This window comes from Amblyomma mixtum, chromosome 3, assembly GCF_055824585.1.
Source record: "Amblyomma mixtum isolate Tamu chromosome 3, ASM5582458v1, whole genome shotgun sequence".
Lineage (NCBI taxonomy): Eukaryota > Metazoa > Arthropoda > Arachnida > Ixodida > Ixodidae > Amblyomma > Amblyomma mixtum.
The window spans coordinates 411,311,234-411,335,558 of NC_143014.1; the positions used below are offsets into that span (position 1 = coordinate 411,311,234).

General features: G+C 48.7%; 1 long non-coding RNA gene and 1 other non-coding gene across 2 annotated transcripts in view; both read right to left on the bottom strand.

Annotated features, from left to right (window-relative positions):
* The window catches only part of LOC149357669 (uncharacterized), a 34,407-nt gene extending 11,637 nt beyond the window's left edge, over positions 1-22,770 (bottom strand). The window contains exons 1-2 of the long non-coding RNA XR_016291859.1: positions 22,638-22,770; positions 20,050-20,141 (exon numbers count right to left, since the gene is read on the bottom strand). This is a non-coding gene — a long non-coding RNA (uncharacterized LOC149357669). The remainder of the gene's footprint in view (positions 1-20,049; positions 20,142-22,637) is intronic.
* On the bottom strand, positions 14,336-14,407 carry TRNAP-CGG (transfer RNA proline (anticodon CGG)). Its single transcript has one exon. It is a non-coding gene; the product is annotated as a tRNA-Pro (tRNA).
* Positions 22,771-24,325: the final 1,555 nt, after the last annotated feature.

A 24,325-nucleotide genomic window follows, 5' to 3' on the forward strand; every position in this document is an offset into this window, starting at 1 on the left:
CCTCTTCGGGCGGCGGACGTGCTGTTGTGATTCTACCCCCCCCCCAACTCTCTTTGTGTGTTCCCGTCACACCTGTGTCCACTTAGGCCATGCCCGGAGGCAGTGCGTCGTTCTGCGAAAGTGGTCCTTCTTCATGCACGCGCTCCCATGCAACCTCCTGACAGGTGGAACCGAACACGAGGGACGCATTCGACTCCTGGATTCTACGTACCACCACTTCTGCCTAACTGCCACGACGTGTTTTCCGGAGTTCTCCTTCAACGGCACCCAAGTATTGACCCTGCGACATTGTGTGTGCATCTGTCAGGGTGACATGTCTCAACGCCAGCTGCCACCTGCGGAGACGAGCGTCTGCCAAGCGCATGCCATTCAACCCGTCCTCGCTCTTTTGTCAACCGCGGGGTGACGCCGCGGCAGGTGTTCGCCTTTGAGGCATTTCCTTGGAACAAGATATGGAATCCACCTGGCCGGAAACGAATAGACCGACAACATGCTCTTCTGGACACTTCCCATATCCAAGGGCCTCAGCAGATGAAGCAAGGTGACGACGATGCAGGTCTTCGCCCTTGGCGTTTCCTCGAAACAAGACATAGAATCCACCTGGCCTGACGGGCCACTTCCGAGTATCCAGGGGCCTCAGCCGAGGAAGACGACGAAGCGGTGAACGACCTTGGAGCACCCGGACGAAGTCCATCCGATTGGTCCGAAAAAGGCGGGAAGATCTCGGGAGGGTCTATTTAAAGCGCTCGACACGTTCATCGGAGAGCGATTCTCGGAGCGACTCCCTGAGCGATTTCCTCAACGTTTCCCTGAGACTTCTCAGTTTTTACTTTGTTTGTCTTTTTTGTAAATAATCATGTAAATATGTAAATACAGTTTTTTCCTTCACTTCCCCTACTCCCCGTCTCCGGCCCACCTTCCTTCCTCCTTCGGCACTGCGGCGGTGCTCCTGGACCCGATGCCTGGTGGGACACGCTACTAGCCCGGCAAAACATATCAACTGGTGGCAGCGGTGGGATGCTGCTACCTCGAAACATATCACCGCGAAGCGGCAGCGGGCATAAAATCCGCGCTAAGAGAAAAGGAAAGAGAGGTATGCCGCGAAGCGGCTGCGGGCATGAAATGTGCGCTAAAAGATCGGTGGGGCGCTAATGCGGCACGGCGAAAGAGCGGGATAGCAGGGGCAGCGAGACACGAGCCGGAGTGTGGCGGTGGCGGCAGTGTCGGAGGAGTCCGGGGCAACCCCGCCGTGAACACGACAACGCAGACTACCGCCCTTAGATAGCGAAGCACGTGTCCAACCTGCCCCGTGTTTGCCGACAACTGCGGCCAACCCAAGAGAGCACACACCGCCACGAGGACACCCACAGAATCGCCGAAAAGCGCAGCGCCCACGGACGAAGAGAGTCGAAAGGAAGGAGGTGGCTCGTTCAAAATTTTGAGCGGCCGGAGAGATAAGCGGGCTATAAGAGCGAGCTGCGTAGTTAGCGAGCACTGAGGCGCGCAAATAGGGTAGTCATGCGGGTAGAGACCTCGCATGTGGCTTACCGCGTGTGCGGTGTGCGGTTAGCGGGCAATGGAATTGCGCGCAGTGGGGTTAGGCTGCCAAGGAGGCGAGCCAAAAGAAGAGAGCGCACGGGAGCGATAGACTCCCTGAGAGAGAGAGAACGCGGGCGGCGACGCGGCCCGGCGAAAGGACCGGGAGGCGCAGGGGCAGCGCGGCGACGACGGAGCAAGCGGTGGCGGCAGAAGAGGAAGAGTCCGGGGCGGCCACCCCGACGGACACGACAGCGGAGACTACCGCTCTCAGATAGCGATGTACGAGCCCGACCCGCCCCGTGTGGGCCTACGACTGCGGCCAACTCCGCGACATGCGCGCAGCCCAAGAGCAACGCGGAGAGTGCGCCGGGACGGCGCCGCGAGCGCGAGGGAAACCAGGAATTCATGAGGTATAGACCTCTTGCATTGCCCAGGGGGCGCTGCGAAAATGGTGCTAAAGAGCGCCCTCTGCCCTCGGCTGGGTAGTACCGGGCTCAGGCGTCTGCTTCGGAAAGCGCGTTGGCAGTACGGACCCGCGACTGTCGCTTGTGCTTTGCCATGGCCTACAGCGAATATCGGGCGCCGAAGATTTTTTCAGGGCTGGCACGCTGTGTAAAGGGAAGAAATTATGCAACGCCAAGTACGTGTACTCTGTTCAAGAAATAAGCGGCGAAGTTTCAGCGCGGTGTCATTCGCAAGTGAAGAGAGTCGCGTACGAAGTTGAACTTCATATAAGGTCTGCACGCTTCGAGATTCAAGCGCACCAACGCGATGAAATACTTGCAATATATGAATTCGCAGCAGCGCTAAACAGACATGTATACGGGACTGCTCGATCGCACGACGGTACACGCCGCGCCAGCACCGGTCTTTCAGCATGCCACGAAACTGTGGGCCTCCTGCAGTCTTTGCTGACTGCATCTCGCTAAACAAGTAGTCATGCCTGCTTTGTAGTAGCCGCCTTCTGTTCCTTCAGCAAGTGCTAACATAATGCAATGCATATATGAGCTCGCAGCCGAATAACGCTGCAGCGCGAGCTCGTGCGCTGCGCGCTTGATGTCGTTTTCTTGCTGTATTAACACGTTTTACCGGGCTAGTTGGTTAAGCATCTTGAATAAACAGCGCGAACGAAGACGAGCACAAAAGACAAGCGCTGTGTCGTCCGTTTTCTTGTCTTTTGTGCTCGTCTTCGTTCGCGCTGTTTATTCAAGATTCTTGATGTAGCTTTTCATCCTTAAAACGACCTCGCTCGAACACGTTCGCTGTTATCAGTGATTCCGCGCTGCCACATACGTGCTGGTTTGAGGTAGACAATGTGCACATTTCACTCTCGACGCTGGGCTGCTCGTAGTGCGCAGCGAATTCGCACCCCCCCGCCCCCCCCCCCCCCCCCCCATTTGTGGTCATTTGCACGCACCTGGCCACCTCACCACGTTGCACCGGTCGAATCGTCAATTGTCTCAGTGGCCGCGGGTCTCTAGTCGTGAACCACCAGCATGCCTGCTGATATGCCGATTTGCCTTAATAGTGATTATCTGAAGAGAGATGTTGACATGACATAATTATACCATGCATTTTTTTTTGTGCTCTTTGCTGTGTTGTGCATTCCCTTGATATGATCTCTGAATTATGCTGTTCGTTTCTCACCTTTTGCTGCTTGCTCTGTTGCGCATTCCCTACTGTTTGGTGATTGTCATGGTACACTTTTTGCTGCTTTGCTGCTTGATTGGTCCTATATAGGGATGTACTAGACAAGTTGTGTTGTAGAATGCATAAATTCTCATTCTACGCCTGCATATGCGGCTGCTCGCTAAATATACATTTTTTGAGAGAGGTAAGCGCCGAAAGAAGACGAACACAAGGAGGATGAGGCCGGCTGTAGACCGCGGGGAAGATTGTAGGTACATATGAGGGATGACTGGTATTGTTTTGCTCGTTACCCACAAAGTGGCTTGCATATGCTGGTGTTTGGCACTGCATCCCACGGTTTGCCGTCCGGACTGCATGTGCAAAAAGAATGAATTTCAGCAACGTGGATAACCAAACAAACATCAAGGGAGGCGAAGCAGCCAGCACAACGCGAAGGTTCGCTTACTCAGTGCGTCGAACTGCAGCTATCCAGCGCGCCCGGCGCTCCGCTTCGTGAGACCTTGAAGGAAAACGGTGGAATTCGATATTGGGATTCAGACCTTCTTGCTCGTGGCAGCCCACGACGCAGCAGTAACGACGGTGATGCTTTTTCGAGACTGAGCGAGGCCTCTCGGGCGGATCGGCGTCGCCGATTCCTTCTGCTGCCTGCATTTCGTCCTAAGGCACACGGAGCGTCGGTTTTCTAAAAACTAAGCCACGGCCGGGCCGCGGCGTGGTTGGTCACAAGTGACGAGCCTTGTCGCACTCACAACAGAGCAGAAAAACGTGCGAATCCAAGCAAAACGCAGGCTAGAAAGGTACGCCGCCACAGCCAGCGCTCACTACTACCCAACCTGGTACTACCCAGCCAGCTTTTCCTTGCTGCCACCAGGCGCCGCCACGTTACCTCAAACTCCAGCGCAAGAGGCCTATAGAAGCGGACCAGGGTGGCGGGCTGAGAGAAAGCGGAAGAAGGCAGCATGAGAGAGGCCGTTGGGCGAAAGAGTATAGCAGGCACACGAAGTGCGTGCGGGAGCAAGCATGCACTCAAACTGGAAAGGCGCACTTTCTGCGCTGCTATTGGCCGCGTCAGCAAACGATTCCGGTCTCGCGTGATGCAGCTCTCAAAACAAGTGGCGCGTGCAGATGGGCGGCAGCGGGCGTGCAGCGGCAGCGGGTATGCACGCAGCTCGCCGCAGTATTCCGGCCATCGGCACCATCGGGACGTTACAATTGGTGCACGCAGTGTAAGCAGTAAGCCGCACCCATTGCTGAAGTACCAAGCGCGTGCTCTTCTTTTCACAAAGCCCTTCTGCAGTAAACCAAATAGCGACATTCCGAGACGTTTCTGATTGCTTAGAGGCTGTACAGGCTTGCGCGCATTACTGATACACGGCTTTAGGGCTGAGTGCAGACCATTCAACGCGGAGATTAATAGAATATTTGACTTCATACAACTGTATGAAGTCAAATATTGAGTAGAAATTTTTGAGTACGAACTACATAACGTCTGAAATGTTGCAAACAACCTTTCAGTTGTTTACACGCTGCTTACAGCTGCACAGCCTTCGGGAGGGTAGTTTTGCATGACGCGAACGCGCAGACACGTAAGAAAACAGTGAAAACATAGCCGCGCTCATTAGTTGTCCACTGGCATGCATCAAAGGCACCTAGATTAGAGAAGGCCTGCTCGCTGCTCCTCCTCTCCACAGGGGCCAACGTCACACTAGATGGCCGACCGCGAAAGGCTTCGCCGCGAACGGTGTTAAGACTTCAGTGATACGCAGGCGGATGCAACACTGGAGCATGGCACCCGAGAGGCAATGTAGGTGGATATTGCCACTATCTCTTGCTGTGGTTAGGTTAGGCAGCGAACGTGCTGAATTTTCTCTTTTCCTATTTCTCAACTCTCCAGCACACGACGTCAAGCAGTTTTCTCCTTTCTTGTGCGCGTTGAAACCATGATGTGGTGCTAAAGTAAAGCACACTCATTTTGTAACTGCAGCAACATAGGCCGATGCTGTGTGTGTGTAGGTGCCGGGGAAATTACGATGGTGGACCAAAAGTTAGGGTGTTTGGTTTTGCTAGGGATGAAGCCCGCAGGAAACTTGCGTGATAGCAGTTGCTGGCAAGGATTTTACGCCAGCCACGTACTGGAAGGTTAATAACTGAAATTCAACCCCTTATGATAGCTTATATTATGGACAACAAAACCCTACACTAAACAAAACCATCTTGTAAAGTAAAAAATTGTTAGTGTTTTCCAGAGAACTGAACGGCATTACAATTAAGCTTCCTCGTAGAGTTATGCGAGCTCCATTTCTATGGGCAAGTTCTCGCATCATGATAAACAAACGGGAAGAACCATACAGCCCAAGCGCGATGGTGTTCAACTTCAAAAGGACGCAGTGCCTTCGGTGTTCCCGAATTGTCCATCGTACTTTTCTTCTACGCCTTCAAGTCGCGGGTACACAGCACGAAACAGCACGTCGGGAAAATAACGCTTTCTAGGAAGCCATCAACAATTCCATAAAAGCTACCGAGGAAGAAAAACGCATAAATTCAGTGTCATCGTTTCAAGTCACGGTCACTGCGAACGAGCTTCATCATGTTTCTTGGTTTAGAAACTAAGCCGTCTCTATATGTGAAATTTCCTGTCACAGTCCATCCGGATGTGACAAATCTGTGACTATAGGCATGGTGGGAGTGCACTCACTACCATTGAAATTGAAGAATGACGCCATTTAGGACAGCAGTCAGAAGAAGGCAGCTGCCAGGAAGGTTAAAAAAGTGAAGGAAATGAAATCTTAATGCAAAGCACCGAGATCAATAAAATGTTCACACAGTCTTCATGTTACTGTTTTCCACGACTTCATTCACATTGTTTATTTCGACGTTTAACACCCCATCCGCTTTCGAAAGTGGCAAAAACGTACGCATATTTAAAAGGAGCAGAATGCATGAGATGCGGCTAGATCCTGCATTTCAAACATTCTACTGCATTTTTCTACTATGCTGCCTAGGAAATAATATTTTAGCGTCAATATGAACTAACTGCAATGAGCTGAAGTAGAAGAACTACAGAACTGCAAAGCTTTGTCACCAGTATCGTCATGAAATTGTAAAATAAAGCACTCAGCTGCAGCACGAAGTGCATCGCGAGGATCACAAAACAAAGCAGAAATTATAAATTAACGCGTAAGATATACAGCAAAATCAAGCAAGTGGTTAACAAGCTGTTCTTCAGTCGCTAATTCCCGTTCATTGGATCATTACTACAGCCAATGTGCTTCGTATAGAAAAATAATGCGCTGAAAACTGCCGGCGAACCCTGGCAGCCGTGAGCGCAGCACGGACAACTAGCGTGACGTCACGGAGCAAGCGGAGAGGCCTTGAGTAGTCTAGGAGGCTTTGAATGCATAGGCTGAATGCCCCCATTTCCCTCTCGAGAACGTATATCAACTGTACGCCCCGCGGAGGCGGATTGCGCCTGCGGCATTCACGTGCACGTGTTTGAAGCCAGTTCTTGTGTCGGAGACGAAACATCGCACCCTCCCCAGAAGGGACCGCATCTCATGAAAAATTTCGCCTCTTGGGGGAAAGCAGAGAGGGGGGGGGGTCTGTTTGTTGGAGTAGTAATCGCAAAGAAAAACCGATTGACCTGCATTGCGCCCTTACTGCATTTTACTGCATTCGATTGGTGTCGGCTTCTTTAAAAGAACAGCGGATAAATAAAAGTTAACGATAGATTACCGCAAATGACAAAGACGTTACACTTTCACTGGAAACGGAGCTTACATACCTTAGAAAAGACCGAAAAATACCGACGCAGGCGTTGCAACCACCGGCAGATTTCCCAAGTTAACCGTATATGATGTGATGAAGTAAACGCACATGATGCGGCAAAGAAATCTTTATAACCGAGTGCGGAGCAAAGCAGCCACTTGGACGCTTTAAGGGCTTCTGAGAGAGCACTGTGAAGGTTACTGCTGAACACAACGCCAGCAAAAAAAAATATCCAGAGATCAACAAAAAAAAACTGCTTATGTGCGGGATGGGCCCCGGTTGTATCGTTTACGCGTAATATTTGTGCGTAAATTTCTTGTGCGTAAATTTGTGCGTGCGTGCGTGCGTGCGCACGCACGCACGCAACACACACACAACACAACACAACACAACACAACACACAACACAACACAACACAACACAACACAACACACACACACACACACACACACACACACACACACACACACACACACACACACACACACACACACACACACACACACACACACACACCGGATTTTCTCGTAATTGGACAGCCGGACAAAAGCAGTACATATGCGGACCGGCATATGTCTCAGTACTGCTGGCGCGTGGCGACAGTCAGTGGCGTAGTCCGCGCGCGACGCGCGGACTACGCTACTTCCTTCCCATGGGTGGCAGCTCCCACTACCACGCCCGATAAGCTGGAGCTCGATCGCCTCCACATGCGATTGTCGAGAGCTTCGACGACCGGTGAGCGGAAACACTGCAAGCTACAAAAAAAAAGAATGCACATGCGATCATGTCAGGTTACGCCACAAATCTGAATTGGCAGCACTGGCTATACATTTCGATGCTAGGATATTCTTGAAAAACACTGTAGCGGAGGAAAAGACGAAAACACAAAGAACAGAAACGGACATCATGAGCGCTACAATTTTTTTTTCAAGACTATCACCCAAAAAGCATACAAAGCCACACTACTAGAATAATCGCCGTACCATCGCGTCTTCGAATTGTACTTCGCCGTCGCTTGCTCAAGTTCTGCGTGGGTGAGAGATCTTTAGAGTGAGGTTACCGTATATTGCCCATTTTAGGGTGACTGTTTTTTTTTTATTGACCCTCCAAAAGGGGGGGGGGGGGGGAGGTAGACGTATGAACGGAGTCGACCTATACACGAACTCGTAAAGCCGACCTATGTCCGGGGTAAAAAGTAGTTTCCACCGAGCGGCGGATAACACCACGCCCCGTGCACGCAAATTACGCAGCTGTGATCCGACACTGTGCAGAAGGAATATGCACAGGAATGCACAGCTGAAAGCAATAAACGTGCAGAGCCAGCGTTCAGAGACAAAAAGAGATAACCGGCAATAAAACGGCACCGTCGTGTGCAGGCGGACTGACAGTATAGCGGCAGACAGAACAGCCAACGGTGGGGCAGTTTGATTCCGGCACCAAAGGTTACCGGAAGTACACTCTATGGCCGCGCCAATATTGCCAATCCTGTCTTCCGCGCACCCGCGTGCATGCTGGTGGTATGGCGGAGTAGGCAGGGCATATTATGCGAGCAAAAGCTTTTTTTTCTATAAACCAGAGCAGTAAATAAAGGGTGCGCAAAGTACAGAAATCGAACAATCAAAAGTTTACTTTGCAAGTAATTCGTAGAGCACACTGAGTATGCAGGCGGAAATCTACAATTCGTGCGAGAGTTGTGAGAGGGGTTCCAATTATAAACAGTGCTGTAAAAGCAATCAAGGAAAAACAAAATTAACATAACGAAGAACTTTAGGGAGCCGCGTCAGCAGCTATACATTAATCAAAATACACTGTTTTAGTGTCCTAAAAAACTCCCGGTAGTTACTTGTGCTTGCAACGGGCTGCGGCAGTGCATTCCAATTCTTAATGGCAGCACTTGTAATGAACAAGCGACATAGTTATTTGGAATGCACGATGCCTATAGAGCAGCTGTAGACGAGCCAGTAGATTAAGTAGCGCTACGTTGCAGGAACGTTGCGTTACGGCAAATTACGATATGCATCAGCATATTAAACGTTAAATTGGTAAGGAAATATTCTGCGTTTTTATCTACATTTAGAATGTTAAAGGGATACTGAGGCGGTTTTCGAGTAAGCTAATTTTTTTGCGTTTTTAAGTAGTGTCATTGCTGATCACGTCTGTGAAATTATTTTTTTCGATTTTGGCAATAACAGTGGCGCAATCACCAATTGAAAGCGCGTTGTTTAAATCTCCCGCGCTCCGCGCAAGCGCAAGAGAGGAGAACAGCGGAGAGGGAAACCTCGTCCATGTCAGCCAACGTGACGTCACGTTGAGGAGCCGGGGATACTTCGGCGCATCCGAGCGAGCTTTCAGCGTGCGCTGTTTCTCGAACTGCACGCGTTGTTCCTCGTACTGCGTGCGTTGTGACGTACAAAGCGTGTCAGCCGACCTTGAGAATCAGGTTCAACACGAGGTACTGCTCTGCGTTCGTGTCCACGAACAACTACGGCCGCGACTGTGTCGTCTTCCACTGTTTTCCACAAGATCACAAACTCGCAGCGCGGGCGCTCGCTGCTGTGACGAGGGAGAATTAAAGCGGACCAAAGCAAGCGTAGTCTGCTCGAAGCACTTTCGTCAGAGCGGCTACATGCAGAGCTTGTCTTTACGTGATCTCTAGAGATTTCTGTCAAAAACGCACGGCTGAACCATTACACAGTTCTTTCGATTTTATCGCCTATGAGATGCGTGCCACCATTGCCAAGAAGCGCCTCTTCTAAATGTAGAAACATGCTCACTTAGCCCCTGCAGAAACCTTATACCGGGTGTTTTTTTTAGAAGGTCCAAAATTTAAAAAAAAAACGTAAATTGCTTTAGATTTATTTTAGCACTGGGGCTATGCTGGAGGCTACGGCGGGCGCCAGGCAAGAGGAAAACTCCTTTAATTAATTCGCTGATTAACTAAATATGTTAACAAACTTTTCTAATTTTTATTTTATGGGTTATGTTGTATTCGCAGAATTGGAGATCGTCCTCCAAACAGTCCAGCCGAGTAAAAAAAAAAACTTTAATTAAAAATTTTTCACGAACGTTACGAGGCGCGAAAAAGTCACCCTGGTAGGCATCTTCACACCGTAACTGAGCGGCGGTAAGCGCCTCTGACGTAGTTCGCTCCGCCCTGCGCTTTCCGTCACACGGCTGGTATCACCTGAAGCCTGGACGGGCGGCCTGCGCTATTACTGCTTGTTTCGCTTCGCTTCGCGGCCTCACGGAGTGCCGCGTTGGAACAAAAACGCATTGACACAAAGCGCAGGGCGGAGCGAACTACGTCACAGGTGCTCACAGACGCTGTGCTACAGTGTGAAGCTGCCTACCAGGGTGACTTTTTCTCGCTGCGTGACGCGCGCAAAAAATTTTTTCATGAAATTTTTTTTTCTTGGCTGGACTGTTTGGAAGACGATCTCCAATTCTGCTAATCCAACATATCCCCTATAATAAAAATTAATTAACGTATTCAGTTAATCAGCGAACTAATTAAAGTAGTTTGCCTCTTACCTGGCGTCCGCCGTAGCCCTCAGTATAGCCCCAGGGTTAAAATAAATCTAAAGTAATTTACCTTTCTTTAAAAATTTTGGACCTAAAAAAAAACCCGGTAGAGGCTCAAGCATGTGTCGTTCTCCTAAGCTTAGGTGCGGCCAGACCACCAGAGGCGTGCTCAGCAAGGCTCGGTTAGTGATTTTATAGTCGGTTCGACGTGTCCAAGCAAGCAAGCAAGCAAAGCACAATAAAGCAAGCAAGCATCGAAGCTCTTCATATACGGTATCTCGTTTAATCGTAGCTAAGCGATCAAAATGAAAGCGTTCGACTAATCTGCCGCGGTGGCTCAGTGGTTACGGCGCTCGGCTGCTGACCCGACAGACGCGGGTTCGATTCCGGCCGCGGCGGCTGAATTTCTTGAAGGCGAAATTCTTGAGGCCCGTGTGCTGTGCGATGTCAGTGCACTTTAAAGAACCCCAGGTGGTCGAAATTTCCGGAGCCCTTCACTGCGGCGTCTCTAATAGCGTCAGTGGCTTCGGGACGTTAAACCCCAATAAACCAACCAAAGCGTTCGACAGCGTTCGACGTTCTGATTTCGGATGCAAATTTGAGAGAAATGAATGCCAACCAAGTTTTTGGAAAAAAACACGTTTCGCAACCTTATTCGGTATCTTCATCAAGTTGCGGCAGCGGACGAGTTGCAGTTAGCTTGGCTTTTAAACACATATAGTTGGCCACCACTTCACTGAACCTAAACTGCAGAGCTAAGAAGGGCGAACGCTTCCGAGGGAGCGATTAATATTTTCTGGCATCTGCTGAACGCGCCACGAGTGAAGCAGCAGCCTTATGCGGGTGTTTGGCTTGGTTTCCAGCACACAATGATTGCGTAACTATGCTGTGGTCACATGCCTCGCAGTGCCTGGCCACTGCGCTTCGCTCATTTTGACATCAACTTTGTGCTGCTTCATTGTTTCCTTGAAGTACTTTCTCCAACCTACAACGCTGGGTACTGAGAACAGAATTTTTTTTGCACACAGCGATTTGGGCCTTTTCTTTAGGCTGACGCTCTTTCGGGCGAGCCAGGAGGCGTCCGGTGGCGGTAATTATCTTGAGTATTGTTCCCATCCCTTCCTTTCCGAGAATACGAGCCGAGGTTGTACTGGCACCTTTTACGGATGGTCTGCATACGCGTCTTTCGCAATGGCGTATGCTTGTGCTAGGCGTAGAATTTCTTGCTCGCGTCTTTTTTCGTTTCAGGTGATACTTGGAATTAACAAATTGTAGTATCTTTTTGTTTGGAGGTCAGTAAAAAATTAGTCGCCATATTCGCTTTTACAACACCACGGAAAGCTTCGATCTGCACTCAACGCAGCGCCGGATCCGCATCGGCAGCTTCTCCAGTCCTCAAAGTGTCGTCACGACCTCTCTTGACCAATCACGGGCGGAGGCGCGCCGCATGGTGTGCCCCGCGGCACAGGCCGCATATTTCTGCTAAAAAAGGCAATTAGCGCTTGTTTTTTGCCCAATTTGGATGCGATATTCCAGTATACAGCATGAAAAACTATAGGACGGCGCTGCCAGCCAGATTTTCAAAAAAAGTGCTTCAGTCTCCCTTTAAGTAGCGGAAACAGTCTCCTTTGCACAAAAATACGAGTATGTTGTTAGTGGCTATTTATTAATAAAAATAACAATGGAAGGAACAGATGTTGGTAGCCGCGGCATCGGCCATCGAAACCTGAAGCACCTGAGCTGCGGCTAGCAGGAATAAAGGAGAGGGAGGGAGAGAGAGGGAAAAGGGGAGCGAGAGTAAGAGAGCATAGAATCAGGCGGCAATATACACTATGTACACAAACAAGATATAAAAATGCATGTGGAGTGCTGCGCCACGCATGGTTGCCAGCAGTACTGGGTGCGCGGGTGTGCAAATTGCATGATGGGGGGGGGGGGGGGGGGAATAGAGAGATACACGGCCGGTGGCGGCTTAAGACTATTATGCGCAAAGCAGTACTTTGGGCGACCTGTAATCGTTTAAATGTGGAACGATGCGGTAAGCCGTACGCAGCAAGCACATAGATAACATGGGAGTGTTAGAAGGATTATAGAGCGACAGCGGTGTTTTTATCAGGAAAAGATATCGTAATCTATAAAATATAGGTACATTTCTGTAAATTTTTGAACAAGCTGGTTGCACGCGTGAGCGCCACGTTGGTTTATTGTCAATATCAACTCCAAGAAATTTCATTTCATGAACTCTTTGCAAAGCGGTGTTATTCAGAAAAAAGGAAGTTTTTGACAGACGGGCGATTATTGCATCGCAAAATTATGAACTAATTTCGGATGCATTTGGTGCCAGCGTATGAACATGCAACCACGAAGGCAGTTTTACTAGCCGCCGCGGCTGCACAGTGCTTATGCCGCTTAGCTGCTTACCCGGAAGACGCTGGTTGGATGCCGGCCACGGCGGTCGAATTTCGATGCAGGCGAAATTCTAGAGGCCCGTGTGCTGTGTACGATGTCACTGCACGTTGAAGAACCCCAGGTGGTGAAAATTTCTCGAGCTCTTCACTACGGCGTTCCTGATAGACCGAATCTCCTTGGGACGTTAAACCTCCACAACCAAACTAAGACAGTTTTATTAATGTTCCTTGAGCCAGGGTGCCAATAATGCCCTCATCTTGATCAGTTATGAATATTTTGGTGTCATCAGCATATAGTGTACCGCCCCGTGCAAGGTATGATACGAAGTCGTTAACAGTTGTTAAAAGAAATAGGCCTAATATTGATCCTTGGGGAGACTCAAATATTAATTTTCTTTTGTTCAGATCTTTTGCCGTTCACTAGCACACAGCTGCCTATTAAGTGAAAAGCTTTGAATCAAATCTAGCGGTGCCCCCCTGACACCATGTCTGTCTAGTTAATATAATAGCGATACAATATACCCACAGCGAGAAGCTTATTTTCTTGGATTGGCATAATTTTTCGTGACGTTTAGCACAGCTAATTCTGTGGGCTTTCGTTGAGTTTATCAGTATTGGCAGTCCTTTCAAAAATTATTGGTCTGGATATAATTACTTAAACGTTAAAGGAGTGCTTGGTTCGAGAAGTGCTTGTTAAAATCATTGGCCATTGACATTTTTTCACATACTATTCCTTTCCCAGCAGCCACTGCCAATACCTTGCTTTGTTCGAAGTCATTGTGAAGAATGTGCCGTATGGCTCTATGTGGCAGCGCTCTTATTTGCAGCTTGTGTTATTTTATCGTCAAAGTACCTTTGCCCAAAATATGAGAGAAGCCAACAGCCACAGAAACCAAGGAGCACAGGGGATTTTTTTTTAATAATTTTATTTTTTTGTGGTGGTGATCAAGTAAGAATATTACTGTCGCTTAAAGCTAATTGATTAGAAAAGCAGAAGAAAAAACAACCATATGCCGCCGGTGGGATCCGAACCCACGACCTCCGAATTACGCGTCCGGTGCTCTACCTCTGAGCTACGGCGACGGCTGTCAAACCTTCTGCTTTCGGGGGTATTTATGTTTACAAATAACCTAACCTTGAGAGTGTTCATCAGCGCCACCCACGTTCGTAAGCGGCGGACGTGGAACGTCCTGAGTTACCGCTGGTGTGACGTAGAACGCCATCGAACGGCGAGGATGGAAGCTGTGTGAGAACCCTCTTATGCTTCCTATGGCATCAAGGCTGCCAGAACCGAGGCCCTCGCTAAGCAATTAAGCAAACAAGGGAAGGGGAATGAGGGGCTCGTTATAAATATTGTAATTCATTTTATTTTTTTGTGGTGGTGATCAAGTAAGAATATTACTGTCGCTTAAAGCTAATTGATTAGAAAAGCAGAAGAAAAAACAACCATATGCCGCCGGTGGGATCCGAACCCACGACCTCCGAATTCCGCGTCCGGTGCTCTACCTCTGAGCTACGGCGACGGCTGTCAAACCTTCTGCTTTCGGGGGTATTTATGTTTACAAATAACCTAACCTTGAGAGTGTTCATCAGCGCCACCCACGTTCGTAAGCGGTCATCAGCTTGGCAAGATGTATTTTGTACACTTTGTAGCATTACTCTAAGCAAGCATTCTAAGAATAATTCTTGACAACTGAATTATTGTCCCAAAATGAGTGGCTTGTGGCCAAATTGTTACGCGTTTTTTATTATCTTGGTGCGACGCGGACAGGATGTTAAGAACACCGACTGGCCCGATATGTCGCATGGTACAGTCCTGCTGTGCACTCGACGGATGGCTGATTTGTTACGTCATCTAGAAAGCTCGTTCTAGTGAGTGAAAAGCACGTGGCAACATTTATGAGCTCCTGGAGACCATGGTTTGTTAATGCGTCCGTGTATGCATAGCTGCTTGAACCATGGTTTAAGGTATCGATGTTGAGGTTGCCCATGGAATATAATTGAGTGTTGCACGTAAGATGAGCAACTAATAACATATCAAATTCATTATTAAGTCTTCATTCGGTGCGAATCGGTAAATTACGGCTATTATGCAAGAATATTTTTGCGTGGTAACACTTTAGAAGAGTTAGGATTCGGTGGAATCTCGATAAATGAAGACACCATTGATATGTACAGGGCGTCCCACCTAACTTGACCAAGATATGGAAAACCTAAGCGTTCTTCAGAAATGAAATCGCGTGGCTCTAGTTAGGGTTTATCTAAGATTACAGTGCCATTTTTTGCTCGTCCAACTTCAGCAATAAGTCGAGATCATTAAAATAATTTTTTAAATATAGCTTCAAACCTTCAGGCGTCAATAGTGAAGATTGGGAGCTCGACATATATTGTCCAGCCTAAACACTTCCAACGAGATAGACTTAGCGTGGCCGTCTTTATTCGAGAAAAACGACAGCCTGCGAAGATTACAATACCACGTGACAGCGCGCTCCGTGAGCCCGGATGCGCCACGATTACAGTGCTCTCATCCGTGATTCGTAAAAAACATCACTGGCTTCGCGCCTTTCGTGCTGCCCAAGACAGAGCTTCGCGTTGTGCATGGTTCCAAGATTAGCGCCAGTGGGTTCGGGCGGCATCTGAAAGAAAGCGCGGCTCCCGTTTTTCAGCGTCATTCACACGATGTTACCAAGCTTCTTATATGAGTGTTTGCTTCCAACTCATCAGATTGTGATCGTTCCTGTCATACATTCTGCTAACGTGAGAGCGCAATTATCGCCGCAGAAACTGCAAACGCTTTCTTGAAAAGATATTTGCTTTTCCGGTTTGAGATCCAAATTCTTCTTGAAGGAAGGCCAGCCTCTGACTGTGACATGTGAAACCATCTTTTCCTCTTATCTTACAGCTCTCTATTATGGGTGCGTACCCTTTCCCGTATTCTTCTAAGCATCTGATGTTTCCGCTAAATGTGACTGAATAACGAAGTTTTGGTTTGGAGCAGAAATATGTAACAATAAATTGCTGCAAATACAGCTGAACATTCTCGAGTAGCTCAAATATCAAAACCTGTAGTTGAAATTGCAAGACAGACGCGTTTCCACGAAATGCAGCGATGGAAAGAAACATTTCACAACTATTTTCCTCCAGCTCGTCATTATCGTATCCTAACTCGTGTTGAGCATCACATAATGAACGTGGTGAATTTATGCAAAATGGGTAGAATTCCTACGAAGCGTAACTTTTTAGTGAAAAAATTACGACAGCTTGACTTTAAGCTACTAAACATTTTCTGCAAATGCTTTCTGGTCAGAGTTCAGACAAAAAAAAAGACGCATTTCCCGCTAGTGGGTCAAGTGAGGTCAACTTGAGAGAGACACAACGTGGCGCTTTGCAGCGAAACACAAGATGACGCGCAAAGTCAGTGAAGAGCAGCAGCTGCAGCTACAACGCAAGTGACTCCATTAGGAAGACAACTTCTTCCACACTCCATTGCGACACCTAGACGCACAGCTGCAACCGTGGGATGACGCCCCAAACGCAGCAATCTTAACGCTGCGTATTAGTGTCGCCGCACTCGAATCCCCGGGTCTTATGAGACGGCGTTTTGCGCGCTTTCACGAGAGAAACCAACAACTGCACATTGAGAACCTTCTGGGAAATTATCTAAACGGCAGTCCACGTGCTTACAGGGGCCGGATATTATTGCAGGGTTTCAACAACGAACCCTTGCAGAAAAGGGCTGACAAAAGTTGGCCGACTCATCCTCAGTTAGAAAGCGCAGCTTTTTCCTGCCTTTCTACTGAAGGCACCTTTTGCTCATTCCGGCGCTCGTTTCGACAGCAGTAATGCCAGGTGACCAGCGCAAGGCGACTTTCACAAAAACTAACAGCTTTTTATGACCTCGCCTTAACACATCATAGAGAAAGCTTTCCAGATAGATGTCGATGCCACTCTAGACAGGCGTGGTGCCTCGCATGAGAATAACCATCAATTCCGGACATTACTAGCTACGGCTTACTGCACAGGAGATACTGTTGAACTTAGCCACGTCTATTAATGTGCACAAAACACCAAGTGTGTCAACAAGTACAGAACAAAACAGTACAGATGTTCAGGGCAGACTTTGTCGACGACAAGAAAAAGACAGCTAAAGATTAAGGGGGACACTTAAGCTTTGCCTCAATGGCATGAAGCGACCACGTTAGTGGTTATTTGCTACTTTCTTAATTTTGTACCTTTTATGCGAAGCATACTACTTTAGCTACCACTTCAGCCCTTCACCGTGGTTATGCGCCTCCAAATCACGTGATACATGACGTCACACCACGTGACACGATGACGTCACGACAGTGGAGAAACGGGGGCCCACATCGCGCCGTCACTGTGGTTGAGCGCCTCCAAATCACGTGACACGATGATGCCACACCACGTGACACGATGACGTCACGGCAGTGGAGAAACGGGGGCCCACCTCGCGCCGTCGCTGTGGTTGTGCGCCTCCAAATCACGTGATACATGACGTCACACCACGTGACACGATGACGTCACGACAGTGGAGAAACGGGGGCCCACCTCGCGGCGTCGCTGTGGTTGTGCGCCTCCAAATCACGTGATACATGACGTCACACCACGTGACTTGACGACGTCACGACAGTGCAGAAACGGGGGCCCACCTCGCGCCGTCGCTGTGGTTGTGCGCCTCCAAATTACGCGACACGATGATGCTTCGCATTCTCCCGGCTTAACCAAGTTAAGCCTCAGCCATTTTTTTCTAATTACACTCATTAGAACACATCAACAGGCATACCTGATTACGCAATGCGCCTCAAGACACACAAGGTCTAATCTAATCAAGCCGGACGAACGTGCCTCAATGGCATAGATATAGCTTGTCTGAATCGCGACCCAGGGGTCCTAGGTTCGATTCCGAACTAATTAGCGTAATTCTGTTTTCAGCGCATTTAATTTAATTTGCATCATCATATGTCCTAACGATACTTCTGTCACAATTTCATTCCACAACTCAATGGCTGAGCTATGGAATGAAGACAACCCTCAGTGGAATACCACGCACGGCTTTTCCTCCGAACGTCAACTCTAACGGCGTAGCGTTAAAACTGACCGTCTGCCATGCTCTATGCACATCAGAAGCGAACCGGTGTCATGTAAATGTGAACGGACCGCGTGGTGGCCACAAACAGTGCCTTCAAAATTAACGGCTGACCGTTGTGTCAATTTCCTTTTCCCTGGCTTGGCCATCTGCTTAAAAAGTATTGCTGACATTTGAGGTATACAAAAATTTCCCTGGCTATCCCAGGTCGCTGGACACCCTGACCAGGTGCACAGGAAAATTTTAGTTTCTTTAATTAAGCACTTGTGTTAAAAGAAGCAAATGCCTTTGTGAAGTCTACAAAAACATCTAATATAATTTTTATGAGGGTTTTGCTGAGTGAACTTTTCCATGAAGTTTTTCCTGAGCCAGTGTTGAGGCGTGAATGGATGGAGTTTACGAGGTTTTCAGAGGAACTCGGCAGTATAAAAATTGGAATGTATTTGATAAAAATAGCATGTTCGCACTGCAGGTTTTGTGGGAACACCACTTGTTAGGAAATGACTCAAAATATGCCCAAGGGGGACCCCCAATAATGTCAGCAAAGAATTTGACTGACCGGGTGATCTGGAATATCTAAGATAACACTGAAACTAACCATTCTTAAATTCGCAGTCTGAGAGAACGTCTGTTTCTAGATATCGGAATCAAATTCTCGTAAGACAGTAGCCAGTCATGCACTGAGCGCAATCCATATTTAAGAGCATTACCTATATACGTACACGAAATTGTCACGCAATTGTCAACAATTTCATAATTTATTTTATGGCTGTCATTTCTAAGCAGTGCTACGAAAAAAATGTTCGAAATTCTTGAAATCAGTTGTAAGTTCCTTACTTAATTCATTTCTTTCCATTTAAGCAGTTCACAATTGGGTTGTTTAAAGGGCAGCTGAAGAGGTTTTAGAAATCGACGAGTTTAAACGAGCCGAATGTATGAAACTTACAGGTAAAGCACGCGATATTTTTGCGCTATCATTCGAAATGGTGACGTAAGCACCCACTAAATCGGCGCCGGCGTTCAGGCTTCTCTTCAGTGCACACAGAAAGGAAAAGGCCGCTGTGGTGACGTCACGTACGGCTACGCTAAGTTTCCAGTGAAGACCCGGCTGTTACAAGGAAGGAAGCGACTGTCGTGGAAGGTGAAGCTCACGAGGCATTGTGCAGCGGCATCTGCAAATGCATGGCAGCATGTAGACGAAGGCAGCAGACATTTCGCATTTCGGCAACAATGAGGTCACACGTGTTTCCCCGTACTCGTCCAACGCAGTGAGAAGTCTGAACATCGTCAGGGTTTTAAGCGGTGGGTACCGTCATCCTTTTAAGTGCGGGGGAGCTCCATATTCACAGTTCCATGCCAGACGGGTGTGAGTGGGGCAGCAGGAAAGGCCAACTTATACACCGACAAAAGCGAGTCTGCAAGTGCACAAAAGCAGTGAAGGAAGTGCCTCTTCTGTGCATCTGCAGCATCCCGTGTGCCTGACAATGTGACAACGTGAATTAAGTCAAGATAATGCTGCACAAGCAGTAAGAACTGTCGACTGCGTGTAAATGTTTTTTAGTATCCAGTTTGCTCGCTAATAAACTTTCCTCAACATACCATGACGCCTATACTTTTATTTGCTTTTGTTGGAAAGAATGGTTTAGTTTGGTTCATGGGGTTTCACGTCCCAAAGCGACTAAGGGTATGAGAGAAGCCATAGAGAAGGGCTCCGAAAATATCGACTACCTGGAGTAGGAATTACCAATTCAGCATACATGGACATTAACCTACTACAGATATCATGCCACACCCCTAAGGCGGAGTTTAAGTGCCCCTCCTATTGAAGAATGAACACCTGCTTTCGCAGGTCTTCTTCGTTTAACTATGTGTAGCCCCTATCAATTTTTCAGCTGACGGTGAATGGTGGTAGAGACAACCACTGTTGTCAGCGGTATTACTGTAAACATGGGCGCACAAAAAGCGCGTAACTAGCCATGTGCCAAATGGCGACGGCTACTATATCGGTTTTGGGTTTATATGCAGCAAAATAAATGTTCATTTCACAAAGCAACTCGCCTCTTTTCTGGATTGGCACTGTTCAACGAAGGCCGTGGCGGAGCTGCGTTGATGGCCGGTCAAGAGGACCCGGAATGTAATTTTTGATCTTTCTGGACGGAAAGTAAAGACACAACAATAGTTGACCATACTGAACAGAAATAACGCGCCACGAAGGCGCGGCAGGCCGCAGCGTACGCTTAGCATTCAAACTACGCGCGCCTGAAACCGAAACCGGAAGTCTCACCAAGCCGCGTGGTGCGCTACACTCAATTGGGCCGCTGGGTCCTATGGGAGACTCAGCTGTTTATGAATAAATGTCTCTTTGCAGGGTGCTCACAGACGAATTTCGAAGGATATGGTGAACCAATAAAAGGCTAACTACACTGAAGCCACTAAGACGGATTGATCAACTTAAAATAGTGCGGGTGTATCTAACCCTTTCACTGCATTTATACCACGCACTGAAGGACAAGTGCTAGCAAAAGAATGCTGCGTTATAGGCAGCTTGACAAACTTTAACCCCCTAATATATAGGTGCATAGGCAAACACGGTACAAGCATGCAATAATGCGTTTGCAAATAACCGAGCTGCAACAACCAAATCTCGCTGCAGGATGGCGAGTCTCGGCTCCGTAGAGGTAGCGCAGAGTGGTCATAACCAGTGACAGCGAGTTTTTTTCTTTTTTTATCGTTTTCGTCGTGCTCAAATTCTTCCCCGCCCTCAACCGCCGTAGGTATGCGGGCGACATCAGCCTTTCCCGACAAGGAAATAACCGAGAAAGAAGGTGTGCGTGTCTGTGGCTCCAGAGACTCAATGGTGTGCTGTTACCTCGGCTGCAAACAGGCAGGCCCAGCAAGCATTGCGCATGCTGTTATGCTTGAGAAAAGCGTATTGTGTAACTGTAGAAACCATGCGCTTCGTGTGCAGCAAGCAAGCCATTTGGTAACGCTGTTGCTTGGGGATTCGGAGCGTTACCCCGAATCCGCGAAGGAGAAGAATATTCGTTACGGTCCAATCAGAAATCGGGGTCTGAATACGCTTCGCGTATTTAAACACAATCACCAGTTTCAAAGAGCACGAGCATTCGCTCCTGACCAGAGATTGAAATCTGCCATTAGAACGCGGGCGCTCTCGCCCTCCGTCCTAGAACCGGCGGGGCTTTAGAGAATGGGATTTCGTTTGCCGCTTTGAATAAGGGCATGAGCTCCGTGGACATTTCTAAGGTTTGTAATCATCAGCAGTGTCTGGGGTGAACGCGGCCGACCAACTAAAAACCGACCAAAGAAAAATCTGAAGGAACGGCGCGGTAAGGCCACAGTTAGGGATCCAAGGCGAATTAATAACGAAAAAAAAACAGAGCCAATACCATAAAACTGTGCCGGCAGCGTGGTGTTATTCGGCACTTTTGGGGAAAGAACGTCGACGAATGCCACGACACTCTCAATGACCGCGACTCAGCAGGCTAAGAGCCGCCGGTTCGTCGCCAGGAGCCTGCTCTCGGAAGCAGCCACCACTTCGCAGCAGCGAGTGGAACAAGTGGGGACGAACAACGGCGGCCAGAAGCTCGGGCCGGGGATGCAGCGCGTAGGAGAGCTGCTCCAGCCCGCAAGCGTGAAGAGTCCGCAGGAGCATCACCGTCACCCAAGCGTTCAAAGAAGGATCTTCGCCTGATCCCTCTAGTCTAAGGCGCCAAGACCCCGGGGTGCGTCAGCGAGAAGCAGGAGCCGACCGGCAGACAAGGAAAAATCAAGTTCGAGCGCAGCGTACAGCAGCAGCTCGCCAACGATGGCGCTGTGGCCCGGAGGGGCGCGAGGGAGAGGAGGATTCCGCTCAGCCGCGACGCTCTACCGGACTACTCGAGTGCAGCTCGGACCTTCGAGGAGGGCTTCATCGGAAACCTCTTCGGCGCATCGTGTGCAGTTGATGAAATTGCTTCGGGGGTACAAACGTTTTGAAACTACAATCAAGCTTGATGCGCTTATTTACCCGTGCTCCCAGCAGTGGATTCAAGGTTGTTTCGCTGTCTCCGCAGCTAGCGTTTTTCATCCACATTAGCGCAACGCATACACTCCTTAGCTAGCGGGTTAGCGCAACGCTTAACCCCGAAGCGAGACAAGATTAAATGCAAAGACACTACGATACAAAAACCATGTAGCCGAGGTCATGAATACAGTAGGAGCCGCACAGCATAATAAAGGCTCGTGTTGTGCGTTTGCTGCCCCGACGATGATGACTGAAGTTGCGGTAGCGTAAAAAAAAAAAAGAAACACATTGCTCGAGATGAATACGGAACCAAGGTCAGGCTGCCCTGCGCCGTAGCTCTGCGCACCAAAAGTTTGCGGGATCGGGAAACTGAACAGGGCAACTGGGGTGACATTCACGCTCGCTCAAAGATTCTGTTACAAGATACGAAAAGCGCGTGCCACCGAAAGAACGACGCATAACCCTGACCTGCAGCACGGCGTCCTCTCTGCCTCCTGTTTCATTGCGCACTGTGACAAAAGCCACGTCGGATGGAAATCACAGCAAGTTCCACGTGTTGAATCATTTCACGTTTGCACTGTAGGCGTAAAAAAAAAAGTCGACCATGACAAAAGTGGACTACCTGCGTGCCATGCTGCGGAACCCCGCCTCCGACGCTGGCGCTTTCGAATCGGATAGCCTCTTGTGCTGCGCTTGAGTAGGGGCGGCGCGACTTTCCCCTTTTTTGATAGGCGCAGGGACGCATCCGGGGCGCCGCCTGGAGTAAAGAAGGCCTGTGGGTTCGCAACGATTGTTAAAGATGACGTGTTCAACGGCGCCGGCAGGAGCAAGCTGTCCTTTTTTTTTTTTGTTCTCACCTATCTTTTGAAACGCAACGCTAGGCTGCGAGAACACTTTGTCATTGCGGAAACGAAAAAGCAAGCAATCTGGGGCACTATGCCGGAAGGCCCGAGTTTGGCGCTCGCCCGAGTTTCATCCGAGTTTGCGATCACGGCAGTCAGTGAACGAAGATAGCGCGGAACGTGCGCAGGCAGCGGACGATAAAATGTAGAGATAAAGCCACTTAAAGGCGATACAAGCGCATTCTGCGCGCCTGTTTCACACTTCAAACACAATACACTGCGCAATACCACGCTGCAGCTCTACCTGAAGTTATCAGCGCCAAATCAGCAATCGCGAAATCGGGACTTCTCTGCTATCTATCTGCGCACTCGCCCCTAGCTGTTTGACTTGCCTTTTCGGAAATGTAGAGATAAAATGGTGAGATAAAGCCACTTAAAGGCGATACAAGCGCATTCTGCGCGCCTGTTTCACACTTCAAACACAATACACTGCGCAATACCAGGCCGCAGCTCTACCTGAAGTTATTAGCGCCAAATCAGCAATCGCGAAATCGGGACTTCTCTGCTATCTATCTGCACACTCGCCGCTAGCTGTTTGACATGCCTTTTCGGGCGCGTCAAGGACATGTCTTCTCTTTTAGGCTCTATCTGTCTCTCCATTTCCGAAGACGAACAGTGCGCACTAGGTGCACTCTTTTATCAACCCTTTCTCTTCTCCTGAATACGTTAAAACGCTACAGATAATATTATTAACATTTTAGTGATTTCCAAATGTATTTTAAAATCTTAATCCAATGAAGCGTTGTTGAAAAGCATAGCTTTAGGAAATTAACAAAGATTTGACACTTTCTGCCGCTAGTGGCGATAGTGAGGCCATTGCTTGCAGCGTGGCTTGCATACGAACTAGAGCGGCAGCCCACCGTGCCGAAAACGAGAGAGCCCCTGCGCTGACACGCCGCCGGTAGCGCTGCGTTCGACTGGAAAGACTGGACAACTACTACACGCTGAATCTGTCTTATTTTTCGGCCATTGCGATAATATTTTTTATTGTGTCGTATATCAAAATATAACAGTCATGCATCTTCTGGCTTACATAATACACAAAAGCAAAAAAAAATCTCTGCCTCTCTCGTAAACGAGAGTAGAGTAAGCATGAAATGTTTACGGGCCTAATGTCATCTCGGTGGACACCCGAACCGCACCGTACAGAAAGGGAGGAACGCCACCACCCGTTCAGCGCGATGCCTTGCCATTTGAACGCAAGGTTTTTTGGGGAAAGGAAATGGCGCAGTAATTCTCTGCCATCTCGGTGGACACCCGAACCGCACCGTAAAGGAAGGGAGGAACGCCACCACCCGTTCGGCGCGATGCCTTGCCCTTTGAACGCAGCGCTTCTCCCCCAGATCACGTATGACAATGAAGTGTAACATGGCATTTATGTGCTTTTTGCACGCGTTATTAGAAATCG